Raw genomic sequence first — 24,535 nt, forward strand, 5'->3', positions numbered from 1 at the left:
GATCTTGGCTCGACTCGACTCGACTCGACCTTGGCTCGACTCGACTCGACCATGACTCGACTTCGCCATGGAGCTTTTAAGGCTCCGCTCGGTTTGTCATTCATATGACTGCCAAATTTAGCCGACTTCCAATAATAAAAGGACTTCCAATAATACCGGAGCCTTCATTGTTCCTTGACAAAGCCTTCTTTTTTGTGCTGTTCGGGTATTGATCTTCAAATAACAGGTTTGTTCCTTAAAAAAAGATGCAAAAAAAAAATATTTGGAGATACCGAGGATCGAACTCGGGGCCTTTTACATGCAAAGCAAACGCTCTACCGCTGAGCTATATCCCCAAATAATTGGATATTTTCATTTTGGCTATAATTTGCAGCGATATCAATTTTTAGAATTGTTGAGATTTTGTTGTCATTATGGACCTTAATCATTATAAGTTGCTTTCTTTATTGTAGTGGTGGGCAACTTGTGTGCCTCGGCACAATAGTCTGTAGCCAATTTTTATTGGAAATACGGTGAGTCGGACGTCGTGTGCGGTTTCAATCCAGTCTGGTTCCTGGTTACGATCAAGCCAGGTCTAACTGGATCCTGAGACAATGCAGCTTTTAAACCTTAATTTTAAAATAATCCAAAATCAACAAACCTTACAACAACTTTATTCAGATCATCAAATTCACATTCTATCCATAATAAAGGACATACATTATATTTCAATTCATTGAAGCTAATATGCCAAATTATGAGCAAAATGCCAAACGTTATGAAAATTAATTGCTATAAATTTATCATATTGAATAGAATATGGAATTAATCTCATACAATATTGAAATCATAAATGTGTGTAATATCAAGATAATGAATCATTTGTAACACATTTACAATAAATCATTTATAAGTAGATTAAATGGGTTGTCGTTATTGGAATAAAATAGAAAATGAAATTGGTTTAAATTGAACCAGCAGCAGCAGGTATGGCTGTGAATATGAAATTTATAGATTTTATGGAAATAATATACTAATTTACTAAAGATAATTACAAAGTAGGCAATTGCTAGAAATGGAATGATCATAGTAATCATGTAATTTAGAGAATTTGTCGAATATTTGTGAATTTTTTGAGAATTTTGAATTTTTTTTAGTGAATCCAGTGCGATACATGACATTTGGATCCATTTAGAAGCTATATGAAGTACACAGTTCATTTGGAGCAGGAGGAATCATGTTTATTAAAGAGTTTCCTCTGTTTAGGATCTTGGATGTACCGTTATCTTACATATTAGAGATAATAGTTGGAGTATACTCGATACTGATATCTGGAATATGATCAAGCCTTAAGTTAGTATTTAGAAATAGCGATTAAGACTAAAAACCCGTTTGAAGCCATCAATACCATCACGACACCATGCAAGCATCCTCATTGTCACTTCAAGATACTTAAAAAAGTAAGTGTCATTTATGCATCAAGCAAGTTCTTCCTGCAATACGGACATCACAAACCCCATGTAATTCTTCTACCCAAAACATCCTCAACATGGAAAACCATAGGAAGTATGACGAATATGACAATATTTTATGACCATCCAGACAGTAACGACAACTCATCCAGACCAATCTTATATTGATTGTTTTAAAAAAATCGATGGACATTCTCTATCCTAATAAAAAGCAGCTTGTAGCAATAAAATGATTCCAAAAAAAATTGCTGACACATGCTATAAGGATATGCATGCATGTAAGTTACACTTAAAGCTTATCTCATAAAATACAAGACTAGATAAATTTAAGAAATTTCTTCAAGATATGCTGAGCTGTAAATATGACATATTGTAGATGTGACGAGATGAAATAAAGCATAACTGCAGTCATGTATGGTGTGAAATGATGTTGACGACAACTATTCACAAATAGGTACATAGAGAATAATAATAATGTAAAAAAAATTCTTGTACTCGACGCTTATCATGAGGATAGAGCAGTGTTGCAAAACAGGCACGTGTGACAGACAAAAACCGTACAAATTCTAGATAATATCTATCAGAGTTGCAAAACAGGTGCCTTTGACAGGCAAAAACCGTTCAAATTCTTGATCATTTGTACGGTTTTTCCCTACAGAACCATACAAATTATCAATAATTTGTACGGTTTTTGACTGTCCCATGCACCTGCTTTGCAACTCTGGTTTTTCTTACAAAACCATACAAATTACCAAGAATTTGTACGGTTTTAGCCTGTTTTGCAACTCTGTGAATAGAGGAGACAACAAAGCTACATGAAAATGAGCGACAATTTTTACAGCACGTCAACATAAATTGTAATGCCTCTTGTACATGCGAATTGTACACACCACTAACAATTTTTTTTTTATCTCACAGGCAATTTGTTACTTACTGTGAAATTTATATAGCACAATACGAGAAAATAAGAGAAAAAAAAACTTTCCAACACTTGAAACTTTGTCTGTGAATACATCCTGCTATGGAAATTTTTTGGGGGTAAAATGTAATTAGCTTGTTTTTTAGGGAATTAATACGAATTAGCTCTGATGCTTGTCTGGTTGTCATGTTGAGTTAGGATTTGGGATTTTTGATGAGGTTTTTTGGTTGACAATCAGTGAATTTGGGTAGAATCAAGAGGATTGATTTAAAATTTTGGTACCTTTAAGTCTAGAAGCTTAAACTGGAATAGCACTAGTCGGTTGATCAATTCACAATCCGGAATCAGACCGACATAATTCTGACTTGAGGCCAGATATAAAATCGAGTCAAATGTAGCCAAAGCAATCAAAAAAGAAACAACTTCAAAATGGCAGAGCTGACCAACAACAAACTTGCAACAATATTTGTCTTCTAAGAAGTGAGTTCGATTCCCATCAGATTTAAATATATTAATCAATATATTAGAGTATTAAGTAATTGAAACTTTGATTCATGGTGCTCCTGTGTGAACTTTAATCCTGTTTGTTGCCTAGTCCTGATTTCGATAGACTGACTTTATTGTATTGATGGTATAACATGTCAGAATGGACATAACATCTCAGAGCAACCAATGTCGTCGTGGTGGGATTTGCTGTCCATTAAAAAATCATACACAAAGTTATAGACATGCAGTCATCATTAAGAACTAGCTGTTTTTAGATCTAGACACTCTGGTCAAATAATTCTAGTAAAGGATCCACTCAACGTACTTACTTACTTACTACACTGGCCGAACAGATCAAGTGTGATCCATGGCTTCCCTCAGTCGGCTCATGAAGCTGGATCTATCGCTTGTTACCGCTTGCGAATTACCAATTCCAAGTGTGACACTATCTCTATCGACAGCTTCCACTCAACATACAGGACATTAAAATCTATATAAGAAGCATCAAAATCTAACTGTATGTAGATAATCCCTTAACATATCGAGTATTTGTATATAAACTTAAATAAAATGTCCACTGACCGTTCATTCCACCCAAAAAAAAAAGAAAATATCATCCAGACAACAGCCAATTAAGAATTCATTCATTTAGCAAAACAATCAAAATCACATTGCGCTGCATCACTGATTTGCACAACAGAATTATTCATACTATTCAGTGTACACTTTTATACCAAATAATTTTCACATTTACAGTGAATACATCAAAAAATAAAGTTGTTGCTGTTCATTTCCGTATTCCGTAAAATTCTTGTGCTTTTTTTTTTACTCACTTGAGACAAATGAATTATTTATGAAAATTTTTAGACTGCTGCTAGTGCTGCTTCTGTTATTATTTATTTCACTCCGCAGAACCAAAAAAAAGAGATGAAATGAAACCATTTAATGGGTAAAATGTAAAGCATCTGATGAATATTTAAAATTTTTACACGAAAAATATCTCAAATGGAAATGAGAAAAATGGGGAAAAAAGCAGTCTTTATTAACGCATTTATAGTTATAGTTTCAGATGAGGTAGATAGTGAACAAAAAAAAGGAATTGAATGATAAAATGAGATGTTTATACAGGCAATTAACTCCATCATGGCAATATTTGCAATGTAATGCTGAAAAAAAAAACTTCTGTATTTATTTTTATAGCTTCTGTAACAGACTGTTTTGAGGGAGAAAAAAGTATGTATTTCATATTGCTTTTGTGGAGATATGATACGTCTGCTTGATGAAATGAAAATGCAATTTAGATATGCATGGATGAATGGATGGAAAAATAGTGAAGTTATTGGATTTAAGGTGATAAGACGAATTTTTTGAATTAATGGTGAAATGATGCTCAGCTTTAGTTGGAGCTTGGTTGACATGATGCTCATGTTTAGACAATTTTTAGCTCTAGATAGCGCTCAGCTCAAGGCAGCGCTCAGCTTTAGAAAGCGCTTAGCTCTAGAAAGCGCTCAGGCCTAGACCGCGCTCAGTACTAGAAGATGCTCAGCTTTAGACACCACTCAGCACTAGACGACGCTCAGCTTTAGACATTACTCAGCTCTAGACAATGCTCAGCTCCAAATGAAGCTTAGCTTGTACGGCGCTCAGCTTCAGACGATAATTAGTTTGTTGAACGCTCAGCTCTAGATGAAGCTTGACTGACATGATACTCAGCTTCAAATGATGCTTAGGAGACATGACGCTCAGATGAACATCTCAATGGTGTTAATTTACATGATGATCAGCTTTAGATGAAGCACAGCTGTGATAACTTTCAGCTTTAAATGATAATAAATTTGCATGACGCTCAGCTTTTGACACAACTCAACTCTAGACAATCATCAGCTCTATATTATTCTTAGTTTGTATGACGCTCAGCTTTAAATTATTCTGCTCAGATTTAGGTGAAGCTTCATGAATCTAAATTGACGCTCAGCTCAAAACGTTAACGCCCAGTCTTAGATCTTAAAAACCTTAAATCATATTTTCAATCCATTCTGCCACAATCGAAGCTCATCTTTTAAATGTCGATCAAAAAATGCACTAAATGGAAGCAAAAAAATTCCACATCAATGTTCAAGTGAATCCTCAAAAAAAAAGCTACTTCCCGAAACTGCATCATACGTCTACATTCTTTCATTCAATCTCAGTGGATGAAGCTTTTTTTTAACGCGAATCTACATGCACATACATTATGTAAATCTATTTCGCTGTTGATGCAGCATCATCCTCTGATATCAATATGATCCACATATCATTTTAAACGAAAAAATAAAAAGGAAGACGAACAACAACAACAACAAAAATGAGAGAATGAATTCATATGGATTTCATTTATTCATTTAAATTTATTTATTTATGAATTTTGATGCATTTATGCTTGCCTTGTCTCTGTGTATCATGTTGATAGTCTGGAATTTTAGGGGATGAATATAATTCTTTTGGACATTTTTAAAAGGAGGTTGAGAATGTCAAGTTTTAATTAAAATTGACTAGAGTGGACGAAAATATTTTGTAACTAGTTAAAGGTATGTTAATGTCTAGTTTATTAGTCGAAGTGGCTCGGTGGCGGAATGGTTTCGACCTTTGATACATAAATATTGCAAAATCGATCCAGCGATCATGGGTTCGATTCTCAGCATGAGCAAATTTTCCTTCCTGTCCTTTTTGGAATCATATGAAGTTGAAATGCAGCTCACAGCCTCCCTTTTTAGGCTAAATACACAATGCTGACAATAGCGTCATCAAAGAATGATCCATTAAATCCTACTATAAACTGTAGGTCTAGGTTTGAGGCTTAAACTATGAAAAGGAGTTCTAATGAACCCTCACTCGTTAAACTATCAATAGACAAGAAACGCATATAACGCGCAGCTATTGATCCTTTGGAGCTGAAGTGATAAGCCTGGGTCGAAACGGTATACTGTTCATGACTTCTCCAAGAGTTTTGACGTAAAAGTGTGCCACAGCATACAGGTTAGCCACGACTAATCTAGTTGATGACTAGTTCTAACGGTTTTTGGTCCAAATTAACTGTTTGCTGATTACCGATGCCAAGTGCATTGCCATCTCTATCGAAAACATTTTTTCCATGAGTTCTTGAGTCACCTGCGTAGTCGCTTGCCTTCTTTAAAATCAGATTTAAAGGCTTTATTAATTGAAATTACAACAGGTATTTTAACAACATATACAGCCAAATGGAGACAGTTGACCTCTTTGGATTTGAATTTTTTGATCAAATTGCAAGTTTTGCCGCTTAAAATTGGGGTATTCCCCGTCAAAATAGATGAAAATCTCTTAAAACAATCCACAAAATCCCTTCCAAAAAAACATGAAAAGCAGACGACGCATGATGTGAGTTTATGATCCATTAAGAAACGAGCATTATTATTATGATTATTATCTTCCTGAGAGGTTTTGTTTTATTTGTCGCGACAAGGGTGCTGTTTCCCTAGAAGTAACATTGAAGTATCTTTTTAATAACTGTATGAAAAAGCCATAATTCTTCCATTTGTTATTATTACATCTTGTTGTAATAATATTAATAATGTCGCTCTTGTTATCCATAAGCATTATATGGCAAACCATTACAATAAAACATGACAATCCTACGGGAGACATTGTCATTTATTCTGTGCGTAATGTAACATGAAAATGCCAGATATTTATGCTAAATATTCTTACTTCTCTTTTTTTCACGGAAATTTATTTTAATAGCACATTCAATGGTCCAAAAAGAATTCCACTCTCTTGTTATTACCAACACTACTGAATATTTGAGATTATAAGAACATCAAGCTCAGGTATCAATGTTTATTTAAACAAATAAACACCACAATCCTCACTTGAGACGGAGATGAATGTACAAAAGTTCTTTTTTTTTCATTGTTTTCATTCTGAGCGATTAAATTTTTTTTTTGTGTGCTGTGCTGTGTTGTTGGCAATAATTTTTGAGGAATACTTGGTGTGATATTTCGTGGTATTGAAGGAAGTTTACGATTTTTTAACATAATTTATTTGAAAGTCCTTTTGTCTACCTGTCTAAGAGTCTTATTATGAATTGCATGGTTCTTCTTATACCTACCGGAATAGCAAAGATCGGTTAATCAATCCAAAATTTGGCACCAGGTCGAGGTGTATCTGACATGGTGTCGCATTTGGTTTAAATCTTGCATCATGCTAGTTTCCGGTTAGTATATCGAGAATTCGGCCTCAGATTGGATCTTGGCCAGATAGCCAGATAGCACTAGCATGGTGCCAGCAATAATTCGGAGTCTCGTCGGCCTGAAGCTGAATTTTTGATCGATTGTTCTATTTGTACAATTCGAGTCAATCTATCTGTCCTATAAGTCTCTCCATTTGCACATTCAAGAGCGATATTTGCGAGGGAGAGAGGATGTTAGGGCCACTCACCCTATTTTTAGATAAAATTAATCAAATTGTTAAGGTTTTATGAGACAAAACTTCCAAAATCTGCAATAGACCAGATTATAAAATTGTATACTACACTGCTGTAATTGAAATACTATCCAGAGCGGTACGATGCAGGAAATCAAATTTTTCGCTGTCAAAATTGAACACACAGCTGTCATAGTGAACAGAGTTGGAAGGAATTCAAGGTGATCGAGCTTCAAAAGTTAGAAAAAGCGCTGCAGTACAAGTCAGGACTTTTTTTTTGGGAGATTAGATTCCAGAAGAGGCTCCTGTAAAATGATGTCCTGTCAACTCTGTTCACGACCCCTCAGTCCTTTACGGGACACGATCATAATGACTTTGTAATGTCGTTCGGTCAATAAGGAAATGTTCGGAAATTACCTAATGCTCAAAATAGCATTTTTAGACTTCCTTTCTTCGCCGAAATGCTAAATAACAAAAGCATGTTACCCTTTTCCTTCCTTCCAGAGGAGGAGGACAGCCAAGTGTTACATAATTTCCTATCATTCCCTAAGACATCTTCAGTTGACTGAAACATTTAATATCTATAACAAAAATGAAGAACTAAGTAAAAGTTTTTCAAAAAAGAAGTCATAATAAAAGCTTCAAACTGTTTCGCACAATTCAACGCCTTTTCCTACTGATTGAAAAGTAGAAAAAAAGGTATCATTTCATTTCTCAAGACTCATACCTCCTGTTCATCTTGGCAAACAATAACGAGAAACTTTTTTTATATTCCTATCTCTTATAACTGCACATGTTTATATTTGTCACGAAGAAAATAACTTTTTTTTTTCATCTCCTAGAAAAAGTATCAAGGAAATGGAAAGGAATAAAAAAAAATGAAATAATCTTTGAGATCAAAATTTTGACACAGAAACAACAAACAAATAACGAATTGGGGGAAACAACATGAAGAAGTAGGTAAAAAAATAAAGTTATAATCTGTGATGAAACCAGAAACTTTTGGCGAAGCCACAAGCAAGCAAAGGTTTCCTTTCATTCCATCTCCTTATTTGGGATTGTTTGTTGGTGATGTGAAAGATTTTGGAATTTTTTTGAAGGAAGTTTGTGGTTGATTGGAGGATTTTGAGTCTGTTAAGGTGGATTTGGAGGTTCTTGATAGGAATCTTGACTGTTTAGGGGTTTAGGCTCTCTTGAGTGCTGTGTAGACTACCTTGAGTGGGATTAGGAGGATATCAAACGATATGAACAGGCTTAAGTAGACGTAGATGAACTCTTTTAAGGTAATTCTTCCTTTAATTTGCTGGATATACAGAATAATTGTGGTTCATGACTTCCCATACATAGATAAAATCTGGAATTCACTTCCGTCTGTCAATTTTCAATACAAAGTGTAACAATGACAATGTATGGGCTATTTAAGGCTATACCTTGACTATCTTCAAGAGAATCTAAACTTTTAATGGATCAACACTCTCTTGTGTTAAGGATGGACTTCCTTGAGTAGGGTTTGCCAAGTAATAGATTGATAATGACGATTTTAAGGAGTTTCAAATTTTTTAATCTGTTTTTAAGATTCCCTAACTATTTCTGAAATTATCGGACATTTTTAAACTGATTCAGACATTTTAAACAGCTCTGAATACTCTCGTCAATATGCAGAGACAATTGAAGAGGATCTGAGTTATTTTAAGGACGTCTAGCCTCTTGTGAAGTTGTCTGAGCTCTCTCAAAAATTCCTGGACTCTCATGAAGGAAGCAAGACTCATTTAAAGACGCTTGGAATTTCTTTAGACAGTCTGGACACTCATGAGCAAGTTAAGACTCTTTTAAGACGGTTTTTCTAAATGCGCAACCTGTAGCCTTGAACGAACTAAAAGTTACAGCCCAAAACTGCAGGCCTGTGCTTTAAAAATGCAGAAAATGCAAGTCTGCAGCTCTTTGCCAAACCTTACTATCCAATAGGGTCTGAACTGTTTAAGGAATGTTGAGCTCAATTAAGAAGAATCTAGACTCGAATTAGCAGTCACTTGGCAAATGCATTATTGTTTCCGCTCATCGGTCTCAATTTCCAACAGACATCATCCACAAACAATCCCTTATTGATGATTGTGCTTGTGTAAAGAGAGAGAGCACTTGGAAAATGAAATTAAGGAAGAGGAATAAAAAAAAATTGTGAAATTTGAGTAGGTTCATTAAAAACTTTGCTTTTTGGTTCACAACAATATTCTCTTTTTTTGTGTGTTGTTGTTGCCACAAAATGAAGGAAGATGAAGAAAATGAGATGAAAAGTTTTTTTTTTTCTGATACCTTTAATAGATCTTGAGTTTGTCGGAAGGTAAAAAAAAAAGAGACAAAAGTTTCTTATTGCTCTGAAGCGTTATCAGTTCGACCAATTCATTTTTGGATGGAAACTTTTCATGCCTTTATACTTTTTTTTTCGGGTTTTTTGGCTCGTGGTGATGAAGAAAAAAGTTTTACTTCCATCTGATTAGTGTACGATATCTGATATTGCCGGTGGCAAAAATTTTTAGTTTATCTTAATTTATCTTCCTTTTTTTTAGCACCCACATGGAAATTTATTGATGATGAAGAAGTAGAGGAAAGAGTAATGATGAAAGTTTTTTTGGGATAAGAAGGATGATATTGATGGAAATGTTGAGGATGTACGGATATTTTTGATTATTGCGTATTTGATCGGTCTTATTCAGTAATTCTTGGAATCATGATATTTGCTGTTGTAGGGATTAATATAAGCTATAAGCAAAATAGCTCAACTGCTACTTAATTAGGAGTCCATGATCATTGTGTCGTGGTCAAAGCAAATAATTTCTGAACTGTACTGCACTTTGGGGGCAGCGAAAGAGTCAGTTTGATGCACCATCTAAGTTATACCATGAATTACGTTTGATCTTCACGGCCAGTGATAAAAATGGAAGTTAGTAAGAAAAGAATGTAGTTTTTGACTCATCTATTAAAAAGAAAGGTCAACAGGCTCTTGTAGGTCGCAAATACTCTGAGGAGATCCAACAAATAAGGTATTTTTGTCAAATTTTGTTGATGACAAAAGAGCTCGAGGAAGGTAGGTCCAAATATACATGGAGATAATCTGTCGACAGAGATACTATTCTATTTGATAATTAGCAGATGACATTAACGAAAGGCAGCGAAAGAGCCAAATCCAGTCGACATCTAAGGATTCAAATGTATCGCAATTGATTTGTATGACCAGCAAAATAAGTAACCAATTAGCATGAAATGCTAGGTACCGTAGGCCGTCTGCGACATTTTGATTGTCTAGACCATACGAAGCCTTAATAGACTCCTAACTCCATATTGCTTCCAAACTCAAATTCCTCTTTAGCTATGAAAAATGAGCTGAAATCCAAAAAGACACTGAGTCATATTTTTTGTATGATTTTTCTGAACTGACACAGCATTTATCAAGTTGACAATACACAAAAAAGACTTCATTCGAAAATTCACAATTCAGCTAAACTCTCAGCATCAAAACTAGACACAATTAGGATTGTTTTTAAATGAGAATTAAGAATCTAAACAAATGAAATTATTCATTTTAAAATGAATTTCATATTCACAAAAATATTTATATTTATTTCTGCAGACGTAATGACTTTCAGTTAGATTAAGATTATGCAGAATGTCATTCAGTTATTTGCCAAAACAACAGAATCGTGCAAAACAGACACAAAATTTTTTTCAGAGTGTGGCTGTATAAAAAATGACCGTTAATTTTTTATTCAAAAAAAAATTTGTCGTTAAAATTCAAATTTTTTTTGACCGTTACTTTACTTTTCTTCGTAACGTAAATTTTTATTTTAAAATAAGTTGAGTTCGAATTTTTCGACAATCTAATGTCGAAAAACTCGAATTTGAGACAATCTGTGATTTTTTTATTCTCTGCTAGTTCCTCTGTCTATATCTACAGAATTTTAATATTTATTCATGCATTCATTGAACTTTTCCATGAAAAATCACAAAAAATCATGAGAGGAGGGGCGAAGCTTGTTGAAAAAAGACAAAAATCTGCTGTCATCTGCATAAAAAAGTTATTCAATGATTTTTTTTTTGTTCAGGATTCATCTCATTTCACTGACTTTGAACAACAGAAATGATGAAAAAAAAGAATTTCTTATTTCATTATGTTCATTTATTTAAATAGTGATGTGAACTTAGTCTGAATTATACTACTTGGATAGATGAGTAAATTTTTGAGATGATTTTTCTCTTTTTTTTGTTGGCATTTTGAGAGTGACTTGTGCTGATGCTGACAAAATAGTTGTTTAAGGATGTTGCTAATGTTGATCAGTTTTTTGCTGCTGTTGAAGAATTAGCTCTTTTTTGAGACTTGTACATGCTACTGTTATGGTATATTCATGAGTAGAGATTTAAGTTGGGGAAGGGTAGGTTGGGATTGACTAGCATAAACTTTCATGCTATGAATTGCATTCCATGTTTGTTTTCTACCGTGACTCAATCAAGGTTGTGGTATAAAAAAAGGTTGCCTACCACTGATTTATAGTAAGGGATAGAAGCACTATAGCCTGAAGCAGAGCTCGAAGTCGATATGGTTGAAGTCGACTTGACTCGACTCAAATGTAATCGACTTCAAGTCGACTCGACTAGACGCGACTTTGAGCTCTGGCCTGATTTACCTCTACTTCTAATTTAGGTACATCCAGAGGTAGAGATGATACACCTAGCGTAGAGGTAGAGTTATAGATTGGGATATAAGTAGGAGTAGAGATAGGGATAGGGATAGAGGTAGGGCTAGAGGTTGAGGGAGGTATATGAGTAGAGGTGGAGCTAGGGGGAGAGGCAGGCCAAGAAGTAGAGGGAGGAAAAGGGATAAGTGTTAGGTAGGGTGAGGTTAGTGTTAAGTCATTTATGAATTTGAATTTAAAAGGACGGGGATTGGATTTTGGTCTAAAAATATTCTAGAAAATTGAAGATTTGTTCAAAAAATGAAGAAAGAAAGAGAGAAAAAAATCCTCTAAAAAGTGGACAACCCCACCTGAGGTCCGTTCTTAAATCGAATGTATTTTGATTACACCGCTGCCATTCAGATCCAACTTGACACAATGTTCATTCATTTATGATAAAATCGCTGAATTCAAATAGTTAGGTAAACATTTTTGAGCAATTTATCCATTAAAAAAAACTTCTTTTCAGCATTTTTATGAGTCTGCATTTCTTTCAATTTATACAAGAAAAAAAAAGTTACAAGGAATTCCTACAAAATCTCTCCTTTTAAACTCATTTGAGTCGAGAAAAAAAAAAATATTACAAAAAGCTTAAATTCCATACAAAACAGAAAAACTTTTTCAACACTCAAAGAGCTTCACTTCTTTTTGAAATATTCAAAACTTTTCAGAATCTTTTTTTTTTTCAAAAGGAATTATTTCCTTTTTTCTATCAACGGAGTAAGAATCGACTTGATTTTGCTTGTACACTTTTATGGTATTAAAGTAAGAACTGCATTATCACGTAATACAACTAGAGTAGAGAAAAAATGAATAAAAGTTTTCTTTATTGAAAAAAATAGAAACTTTTTTTGTTAGATGAAAAAGCAACTTTGAGGAATAAAGAAGTCACTGTTAAGTTTTTTTATCTTCATGAAAAGTCATCTAAGAAACCTTTGATTTATCAAAGATTTTCACTTCAATCTCAAATCTTATACTAACAACATCACATTATCTCAATATATTTAGAATAAAAATACAGTCCATTTTACAATTCATTCATTCTCATTTCTACCACACTTTTCATTTTGGTCCTTCGAAACCTTGAGATTTGAAGCAGTAATTTGAAGAAAATTGCAAATTGTGAAAAGACACAATTGAAAGATTGAAGAAAAATTTGAGAAAGTGGGAAGATTGTGAAGTCAAGATTGAAACATCACAATAGTTTGGAATCGATCAACATTTGAAAAAGCTGAAATTGGACATCGAGATCTATTGGAGAGCTGAATATTGAAGAATTTGTCAGCATTTGTTGAAGCTGAAATTAGCATTTGAATTAAGCTAATTATCAAGCAGAAGTGATACATTGGGTATATCTTTGAAGCTTGAAAATCATCGCAAGACTTTGAAGTCAAAAGAACATTTTAGTACATCTGCACACATCATCATCAATTAATAAAGCTCGCAGAGTGTTGATTTATTTTTACAACAATCAACAAAATTGAATACAAAAATCATTGATTACTGAGATCGTTGAACTTTACAAATTCCAATGTCTTTCATATAGTTGTCGTGAAGGAAATTCATTTTACACAATGAATTCATCATCGAGCGAAAGTTTAGATCCACAATCAAGTAGTACAACATTGTTGGCAAACAATGATGTTAAAATTGAACATTGTATTCTGTGCTCTAATAACCATAGAATTTATCAATGTGAATTGTTTAAAAAAGAAAACACAGACGAAAAACTCAAAATAGTGACACAATTGTTTGAGATCGGGACACAACAAAGAAAACTGCAAAAGTACTTCAAGGTGCAAAATGTGTCTAAGAAAACATCATACAAGCATACATGTAAATTAGCACAATCAACTAAATCAAAACAACTTGACGAGAAGGCAGGGCTCTCTATGAGAAGCATTGAGAGTATGATTAGAAGCATCAGACATTTATCAATGAATTTCAAAAACTCATCTCATTTTTGAAGTTATATCAAGTATTGGTAAGGAAGAACTTGTAAGCAAAACTAACAAGACAGAACAATTTTGTTATCGTTTTCATTGAAGTTTTAACCTGAATTAACAACATTCAAGATATAAAAGAACAGAATCATTCTTTTAGTATTTTAGTATCATGCAAGATCATCAGAACAGAATCATTCTGATATCATACACATCGCACAACAGTTTAGCATCTTCATCTAGTATTGATAGAACAGAATTATTCTATTAATACACAAGTTCAGTTCTTAGTAAAACAGAATCATTTTGCTAGAACTAATGAATCACAAGAAATCTGTTACATCAATAAAGTTCAAACAATAGAACAGAATCATTCTATTATCAACTTTCAAGACATACATCAAAACAGAATTATTTTGATAGCATCAACATCGTTCCAGAATTCTATTGATTCATATACTAATGCTTTATTTCATCAAGTTGAGATGGCAGTGTGTTGGCAGACATTTCAACATTTTTGTCAATTCTAGTTAAGCTGGCAGAGTGTTGAATGAAATTCAACATTTTTTATCTTCATGAAAAGTCATCTAAGAAACCTTTGATTTATCAAAGATTTTCACTTCAATCTCAAATCTTATACTAACAACATCACATTATCTCAATATATTTAGAATAAAAATACAGTCCATTTTACAATTCATTCATTCTCATTTCTACCACACTTTTCAGTCACCCTTTAGAGGAAATTGTGAATATTTTATTGAATGATGCCGGGATTTGGAATGCTTAATATATGAACTAAGGTGATACAAATTAAGAATGCCACCCCTTCTTCTACCATGGAGCCTTAAAGGCATCCAACCCCTACTTTTGTTTCTGTCTTTACTTCTACTTCTATCCCTAACTTAATCTATATTCCTTCATCTTTCTACATCACGAACTCTACCGCTATACCTCCCTCTATCTCTAGCCTTATCCCTACCTCTACCTCTATTCCTACTACTACCCCTAACCCTTCCTACCCTTATTCTTATCTCTACCTCTACCCATATCTCTACGTTTTCACCCTACCCTTACTTCTACCCTTATCCTTACGTCTGATCCTTTTCCTTTCTTTAATCCCTTTTCCTAGGTCAATCCCGATCCCAACTTCTTCCACTATTCCTACCTCAACCTCAACTCTTACCCCTACTCCTATTCCTACCTCTACCCCTAACCCTATCCCTATCCTTACATATATTCCTTTCCCTTTCTCAACTTCTATCCTTACCTCTTTTGCTATCCCTACATCTCCCTATACCCCTTTATCTTTTCTTTTACCTTTATTCCTACCTGTTTCCCAATCTCTATCACTTCCCCTATCCCTATTCCTACTTCTACCCCTATCCCTACCTCTACTCTTATCCCTACCTCTTTGGCTATTCGTACATCTACCTAAACCTCTATCCATAAGTCTACTTCTAAATCTCCCCCTATCATTGCCTCGATCCCTATTCCCACCTCTACCTCTATCCCCAAATCTACCCCTTGTTCTACTCCTATCCCTACCTCGATCCCTATTTTTACCTCGATCCCTATTCTTACCTCGATCGCTTATCTTACCTCTACTCCTATCCCTATCCCTAAGATTACCTCTATTTCTACCTCTTCCTGTACCCCTATCACTACTCCTATTCCTATCACTAACTCTACCTAGAGTAGGATATGTGCAAGAGTATTAACGCAGGTCTACGTTAAATTATAGATAGGGGTATCTTAGACTAAAGTACATTTGAGGTTAGGGCTATGTCAAGGGCTTAGCTAGCAGTCGAATAGTTTCCTGAAAGAAACACAAAATTTTAATTAGGAACTTATGATTTTTGTCACAAAAACCTAAAATATGATGAATAATTTTGTCCAAACCCATATGACCTCCTTCCATGTGGATCTACCATTATATAGGAATTATGGTCGGTTAACTAACATTTAAACTTCTCCTTCGGACCTATTCTTTCACTGCTTACTTAAGTTCCAACAATTTAACTCAAGATTGTCCATTAAAAGCCATTCACTTAACATGTCTACACCACAGCGAAGTACAAATCCGACAGAAACTTCAAAAAGGATGTAAAAGATCCATAAACTTTACATAATTTCTCCACCAACTTTCTTTGTTTCTTGTCAAGCTGCATATTTTCCACCCTGTACAATTTTTTTTTTATTTATTTCAAAGTAAAAACTTTTTTTTTTCTATGCTGATTATAAAGAGCTTACTGCAAGGAAAAAAGAGAAGTCACAGAAGTAAGAAAGTAAATAGTAGGACACGAAAAATGTCATTTTTAAAAGTGGCATAAAGCAGCTTTTTTTCAATATTATTATATTTTTTTTACATTCAGCACTATTAAAAGATGTAAAGCCATAATAAGTAGCAATGCAATGGTAAAAGGGGTTGTTTGTTTATTATGTAACGGACTTAGAGTGGCGTGGGAAGGGGTTCAAAGCGCTTCAAACAATCTAGGGCGTGAATGGAAGGAGGTGGATGGGGTTGGGGTAGAGATTTTGTCACGCCTCAAATAGTCAAGAGCGGAGACGAAAGAGGAGGGGGGTGGGTTTGAATAGAGATTTTGCTATATTCTAAACAATCAAGGGCGAGGGTGTGAGGGGAATGGGCTTAGGGTTTGGTGTAGAGAATCTGGTTCTCCCCCAAATAATCAAAAGCAAGGATGGAAGGGTAAGGTGGGTGAGTTGGGGAGAGGGAAAATTTGGTTAAGCCTCAAGTAATCAATAGCGGGGTTGGAAGGAAGGTGGGTTTAGGGTTAGAGGTAGATATTTTGTCATACCTCAAACAATCAAGCACGGGATAGGAAGGAGGGAGTTGGGATACTGATTTTATTTTGCCTTAAACATTCAAGTGCGGGGATGGAAGGGGAATGGGTTAAGGTAAAGTTTTAGTTACTCCTCAAATATTCAATAGCGGGGATGTAAGGGTAGAAGGGGGAAGGGAGGGTTGGATGAAGTTGGGGTACAAAATTTGGTTGCACCTCAGATATTCAAGGGTGAGGATCGAAGGGGAGAGGGCAGTTGGGGTAGAGTTAGTGTCACGCCTCAAACAAACAAGGGCAGGGATGGAATTGTTGAAAGGGGGGAGTTGGGGTAGAGAATTTGGTCAAGCCTCAAATATTTAATAGAAGGGATGGGAGGGTAGAAGTGGGGGGAGTTGGGGGTAGAGAATTTTGTTACCCTCCAAACAATCAATCATGGAGAAGGAAGAGGAGAGTTTAGGTAGAAATTGGAGAATTTGGAGGGGAGGATGTGTGGGGTTTTCAGAAAGTCGATGTTCTATCGTTACGTAACAATTAAACGACCCCCACCAAATAGAAAGGGACAAGAAAAAGTTTAACATACAAAAAAAAACCCCTCCGGAATAGTTTGCTTACTTTCCTCAATGCCTGTATGAGTGCTTTATTTGTCATGAATAATTCAAAAGGCATTTACAGACGAAGAACTAGTACATCTGTATATTATAGTTGAAAGCAGTTGAGGACTCTCATTTCCATTGAATGAATTTCAAAATCAAACCTCAAATATTGACACAAGTTCTATAAGTTTTTTTTTATTTTATTTTCATTCGAATTGGACTTTTTCTCTCTTTTTTTTTTTCAATTAATTCCGAATGAAATCATTTATTCATTGCAGTGACTCAGTTACGAGTAGGATAGATTACCACCCTAGAAAATTATTTGATATGAAAATAATAAAAAAAAAACTTTTTTTTAAAATTTAGATTGTATTGTAGAGAGACATTTGAGGTTTTTACTGATTGCATGACAGGCTGTGACTCTTGCTGTTTTGACAGTTAGTTGAGTGGCTGGGTAGGCAGTTTGGGGAGCTGTCATTAGATGATCTGGAACGCACATGGCATAGTACTTAATTCGCTGGACGAACAGATCAGGTGTGATCCATGGCTTCCCTCCGTTGGTACCTGAAGTTGGCTCTATCGCTGGTTGCCGCTTTCCAATCACCAATTCCAAGTGTGATACTATCGTCAGCTTCAATCTTGCTCCAGACTAGCCATGCTTCTGACTCCAAATCAGCTTCAATGAAATCCAGACTCAAGCCAAATTGGCAAAATCGATCCATGATCGCTGGATCGGATATTGCAATAATTATGTACCGAAGTACTAAACCATTCCTCCGCTGAGGCACAACGTCCCACTTGGCACAGAACAGTAGACACTCATAAATAATGTCAAACTGAGGACATTTTGAGACAAGAGGTTGAGATTTGAGAATATGAGGCTGTCACTCTGTTCTCCAGATCCTGTAATATCATCAAGTGGACAGTGAGCAGACCAGTAAACACACAGAGTTTTCCTGGAAGGATAAAGACAGTATTGCACTTAGTATTGGCAATTGGCAGGCGGAAGCCGGTGAAAGAACCAGTTATAGGCGACATCTGAAGGAGGTCATGGATCACAGTTGATCTGTATGGTCACCTAATTAGTGAACATCCCCTTAAAATTAAGAACATCAACCCTAGTCACCCCAGACTCCTCATACCATCAATATCAATGCTTTAAATATGTACAAAACTCTTCAAAATTATTTCAACTTTGTATTACTGAAGTCCCATTCACACACATACACATATAGTATGGAAATAAGTGAAGGGAAAATTGTTTGGTGTGGTCGATGAAAGTACTTGAAAATATTTTATAGTGAAAGCAAATAAAATGGGATTTTTTTTATCAATTCGTAGAGGAAAATTGAAAATTGAAAATTTTTTTCCAATCTTCAATTCATTCGTACTCATGCACTCATCGACAGGCAGCATATATATATATGAAAAAAAGTATATAAAATGTGGGAAAAGAGGTTTTCATCAAACATGTCAAACGTATACATTGAATTTATATGAATGCATACAAATATTGCCATTTTTTTTTATATTCAATAGCTTCAAGTACTTCAGCATATTGCCAATTGAGAATCAAGTCGAGAATATGGAAGTAAAAAAAAAAAAAAAAAATTTAAATGAAATCAATTTCGCATTTTGAATGCATTAAAATCATACATCTTGATAGTCAGATGTGTATAGATGTGAGAATTGCCATTATCAAATGTGGATAGATGCGGTTTTTGATATTGAAAAATGCATATCGATCATTTGGAAGCAGAGTTGCTAAAACCATACTACAAAACCATACAAATTATCAAAAAATTATACAGTTTTTCCTACAAAACCATACAAATTACCAAGAATTTGTACGGTTTTAGTCTGTACAGTTTCCCTACAAAAACATACAAATTATCAAGAATTTGTACGGTTTTCGTCTGTACGGTTTTGTTTGTACAGTTTCCTTTCAAAACCATACAAATTATAAAAAAAATTGTACAGTTTTTTCTACAAAACTATACAAATTATCAAGAATTTGTAAGGTTTTTGCCTGTCACATCCACCTGTCTTGCAACTCTGTATTGGAAGTGCCTCTCTTTTTTTTATTTCAAATGTTCTATTGTGCGGCAAAATTGCCTTGTCAAGGAAGTTAAATGAGCTTCATTCAGAACCTTCAGTTGCTGAGTGTATTTTAAGAATGGATTGCCAATTCAAATGTGTGGTAATGAATTTTTTAGAAGGTATGCTAATGGAGGGGTTGAAAGGGCATGCAATGTAAGTTATTTCTGGATGTTATGTTAATTTGGAGCTTGTTGAGATTTTTTTTGTATTTTTATAACAAACTGAGCATTTGATATGAGTTGAGTGAGATTGTAAATGGTATTGAAGGATGATACAGTACAGTATATCCAAGGGGTGTGAAAGGGGGTTCATTTGACTTCAAAGAAGTTTCTCTACTTCTGGACCAAATTAATTTATTTGCTAATAATTAATTAACATTTCAGTATAAAACAATACAACAGCGCTTTTACAGCAACTCCCATAATTACTTTTCCACACAATTGTGCCTTTTTAGCGCATTTTTGAAATTTTTTTCAAAAAGGTAGCTTAATAAGACACTTTGTTCGTTTGTTCGTTTGTTCGTTTGTTCGTTTGCTCGTTTGTTCGTTTGCTCGTTTGTTCGTTTGTTCGTTTGTTCGGCTGGAACGCGAGATCTCAAAAACTAGACATCGTAGAGAGCTCTGGTTTGTTTTAATAGCTTCGTTCTTTCAAGTTATTGGGTTATCGGTCATTTAGAAGTTTCAAATCAACGCATAAATACTATAATTAACAGTTTTTCATTTTCATTTACAACAACAACAAAAACAACAACACGTTTTTTCATTGTTTTACAGTGTTTTTCAATGTTTGTCGATGTTTTTACAGTGTTTACTGAAAAATGTTTGAATTTTTTTGAGGTTTGAATTATGAAAATCCGTTAAATGATGAAGTTCTTAAATTTGTGGAAGTTTTATACGGATCTTGTTTTTAAGATCTGGAAGTGACCTGGATATTACTGGATCTTGTGTTTTAGTTCTGGAAGTGAACTGGATCTTACTGCATCTTGTGTTTTAGTTCTGAAAGTGACCTAGCTCTTACTGGATCTTAGTTTTTAGGTCTGGAAGTGACCTGGATCTTACTGGATCTTGGTTTTTAGGTCTGGAAGTGACCTGGATCTTACTGGATCTTGGTTTTTAGGTCTGGAAGTGAACTGGATCTTACTGGATCTTGGTTTTTAGGTCTGGAAGTGATCTGGATCTTACTGGATCTTGTTTTTTAGGTCTGGATAAGTCACTTCCAATTAATCAATTACTGATCGCTGGGACAAAAATGCGCTGAAGTCACTCGATAAGAACGAGTACTTTTGTAATTTTTTCCCACACAATACAATATTATATCTACTCAATAATATAAAAAATCCCAAAAAACATTTTTCATCATCATCAATACTCAAAAAAAAGTTATTTTTTTAATTTTTATAATGCCATCATGATAATCCATGCCTATACGTAAAAGCATTCAATTCATTTAAATTGAATTCAATTTTTTTAATAAAAATAGCAATGATCAAAAAATAAAAAATGATTTTGAGGCAGAATTGGGATTTAATTACTGAATTTTGGTTCTTTTAAGGCTTCTTTTTTACACGCTTTTTTACACGCTTTTATTCAAGTCACTCTGTTTGTCTGCGTCAAATCTTGGAATCGATTTTTCGACCACTTCTGTTGCTCCTATTGAGCTCAAAATTTTTCTACATGTGTATTCTCGATGACAATACAATATTTAGGCATTTTGAAATCTCAAGAATTCTTAATTATGCTATAATTAATTAAACAAAATTTGAGATGGGAAAAAATCCGAAGTCAATTAAGTATATTTCTAATATACATGAATTAGACCATATATAAGGTTGAAATTAGTTTCCATGATTTATTGTGCATTGATTAATAATACCAGCTATTATTATGTTAAATATAGTATTCGTTCAAAGGATTTTCGGAAGAGAAAAAACAAAGCTAAGTATTTTTCTCATGGAATATTTAAAATTCAAAAAACCGTTATAGTTTGAATCTTAAAATACCGTTAAATTAAAATGAAATTTCCATCAATTCCACCAATTTATTCAGTAATAGTGAATCGGGACATAATGAATCTAGATCTTGATATTATGGAAATAGTGTGACTGGATGTAAACAGAATCTTAACATAATGTGCCTGGATGTTACTGGATCTTGATAAACTGCATAAATATGGTTCTGGATGTTACTGGATCTTGCTATATTGTATAAATATGGTGCTGGATGTTACTGGATCTTCCTAAACTGTATAAATACGCTTCTGGATGTTACTGGATCTTGCTATATTGTATAAATATGGTGCTGGATGTTACTGGATCTTCCTAAACTGTATAAATACGCTTCTGGATGTTACTGGATCTTGCTATATTGTATAAATATGGCTCTGGATGTTACTGGATCTTGCTATACTGTATAAATATGATGCTGAATGTTACTGGATCTTCCTAAACTGTATGAATACGGTGCTGGATGTTACTGGATCTTCCTAAACTTTATAAATACGCTTCTGGATGTTACTGGATCTTGCTATACTGTATAAATATGATGCTGGATGTTACTGGATCTTCCTAAACTGTATGAATACGGTGCTGGATGTTACAGGATCTTCCTAAACTGTATGAATATGGTTCTGGATGTTACTGGATCTTGCTATATTGTGTAAATATGGTGCTGGATGTTACTGGATCTTCCTAAACTGTATAAATACGCTTCTGGATGTTACTGGATCTTGCTATATTGTATAAATATGGCTCTGGATGTTACTGGATCTTGCTATACTGTATAAATATGATGCTGAATGTTACTGGATCTTCCTAAACTGTATGAATACGGTGCTGGATGTTACTGGATCTTACTATACTGTACAAATATGGTGCTGGATGTTACTGGATCTTCCTAAACTGTATAAATACGCTTCTGGATGTTACTGGATCTTGCTATACTTTATAAATATGATGCTGAATGTTACTGGATCTTCCTAAACTGTATGAATACGGTGCTGGATGTTACTGGATCTTCCTATACTGTACAAATATGGTGCTGGATGTTACTGGATCTTCCTAAACTGTATAAATACGCTTCTGGATGTTACTGGATCTTGCTATACTGTATAAATATGATGCTGAATGTTACTGGATCTTCCTATACTGTACAAATATGGTGCTGGATGTTACTGGATCTTCCTTATCTGTATAAATATGGTTCTGGATGTTACTGGATCTTGCTATACTGTATAAATATGCTGCTGGATGTTACTGGATCTTGCTATACTGTATAAATATGATTCTGGATGTTACTGGATCTTCCTAAACTGTATGAATACGGTGCTGGATGTTACTGGATCTTCCTATACTGTACAAATATGGTGCTGGATGTTACTGGATCTTCCTAAACTGTATAAATACGCTTCTGGATGTTACTTGATCTTGCTATACTGTATAAATATGGTGCTGGATGTTACTGGATCTTCCTAAACTGTATAAATATGATGCTGAATGTTACTGGATCTTGCTATACTGTACAAATATGGTGCTGGATGTTACTGGATCTTCCTAAACTGTATAAATACGCTGCTGGATGTTACTGGATCTTGCTATACTGTATAAATATGGTGCTGGATGTTACTGGATCTTCCTAAATTGTATAAATATGGTGCTGGATGTTACTGGATCTTACTATACTGTACAAATATGGTGCTGGATGTTACTGGATCTTCCTAAACTGTATAAATACGCTGCTGGATGTTACTGGATCTTCCTATACTGTACAAATATGGTGCTGGATGTTACTGGATCTTCTTAAACTGTATAAATACGCTTCTGGATGTTACTGGATCTTGCTATACTGTATAAATATGGTGCTGGATGTTACTGGATCTTCCTAAACTGTATAAATACGCTTCTGGATGTTACTGGATCTTGCTATACTGTATAAATATGATGCTGAATGTTACTGGATCTTCCTATACTGTACAAATATGGTGCTGGATGTTACTGGATCTTCCTTATCTGTATAAATATGGTTCTGGATGTTACTGGATCTTGCTATACTGTATAAATATGCTGCTGGATGTTACTGGATCTTTCTTAACTGTATAAATATGGTTCTGGATGTTACTGGTTCTTCCTAAACTGTATAAATATAGTGCTGGATGTTACTGGATCTTGCTACACTGTATAAATACGGTGCTGGATGTTGCTGGATCTTACTATACTGTACAAATATGGTGCTGGATGTTACTGGATCTTCCCAATCTGTGATCTATACACAGTCGGACGAACGAAGCGAAGCGAAGTGGAGTCCGGCACTACTGTGATCTATACACAGTCGGACGAACGAAGCGAAGCGAAGTGGAGTCCGGCACTACTGTGATCTATACACAGTCGGACGAACGAAGCGAAGCGAAGTGGAGTCCGACACTACTGTGATCTATACACAGTCGGACGAACGAAGCGAAGCGAAGTGGAGTCCGGCACTACTGTGATCTGTACACAGTCGGACGAACGAAGCGAAGCGAAGTGGAGTCCGACACTACTGTGATCTATACACAGTCGGACGAACGAAGCGAAGCGAAGTGGAGTCCGGCACTACTGTGATCTATACACAGTCGGACGAACGAAGCGAAGCGAAGTGGAGTCCGGCACTACTGTGATCTATACACAGTCGGACGAACGAAGCGAAGCGAAGTGGAGTCCGGCACTACTGTGATCTATACACAGTCGGACGAACGAAGCGAAGCGAAGTGGAGTCCGGCACTACTGTGATCTATACACAGTCGGACGAACGAAGCGAAGCGAAGTGGAGTCCGACACTACTGTGATCTATACACAGTCGGACGAACGAAGCGAAGCGAAGTGGAGTCCGGCACCACTGTGATCTATACACAGTCGGACGAACGAAGCGAAGCGAAGTGGAGTGAACCGTCACCGAAATATTTTAAGTATTTACGTAAACGAATTGAATACACATGGGTCGAAAAATCTATTACTTGATATGACTAAAAAGAATAAAATAAATTTATATAAAAAAAAACTTTTTTTAAAAAGTACACGCTTTTATTCAAGAGTGAACTAAAAAGAAGAA

General features: G+C 34.9%; 1 non-coding gene across 1 annotated transcript; it reads right to left on the reverse strand.

The window, feature by feature from the left end:
• Positions 1 to 263: 263 nt before the first annotated feature.
• On the reverse strand, positions 264 to 335 carry TRNAA-UGC (transfer RNA alanine (anticodon UGC)). Its single transcript has one exon. It is a non-coding gene; the product is annotated as a tRNA-Ala (tRNA).
• Positions 336 to 24,535: the final 24,200 nt, after the last annotated feature.

Source organism: Chironomus tepperi, unplaced genomic scaffold (assembly GCF_022539635.2).
Source record: "Chironomus tepperi strain 1889 unplaced genomic scaffold, CSIRO-AGI_Ctep_v1 contig_365, whole genome shotgun sequence".
NCBI classification, from domain to species: Eukaryota; Metazoa; Arthropoda; class Insecta; order Diptera; family Chironomidae; genus Chironomus; species Chironomus tepperi.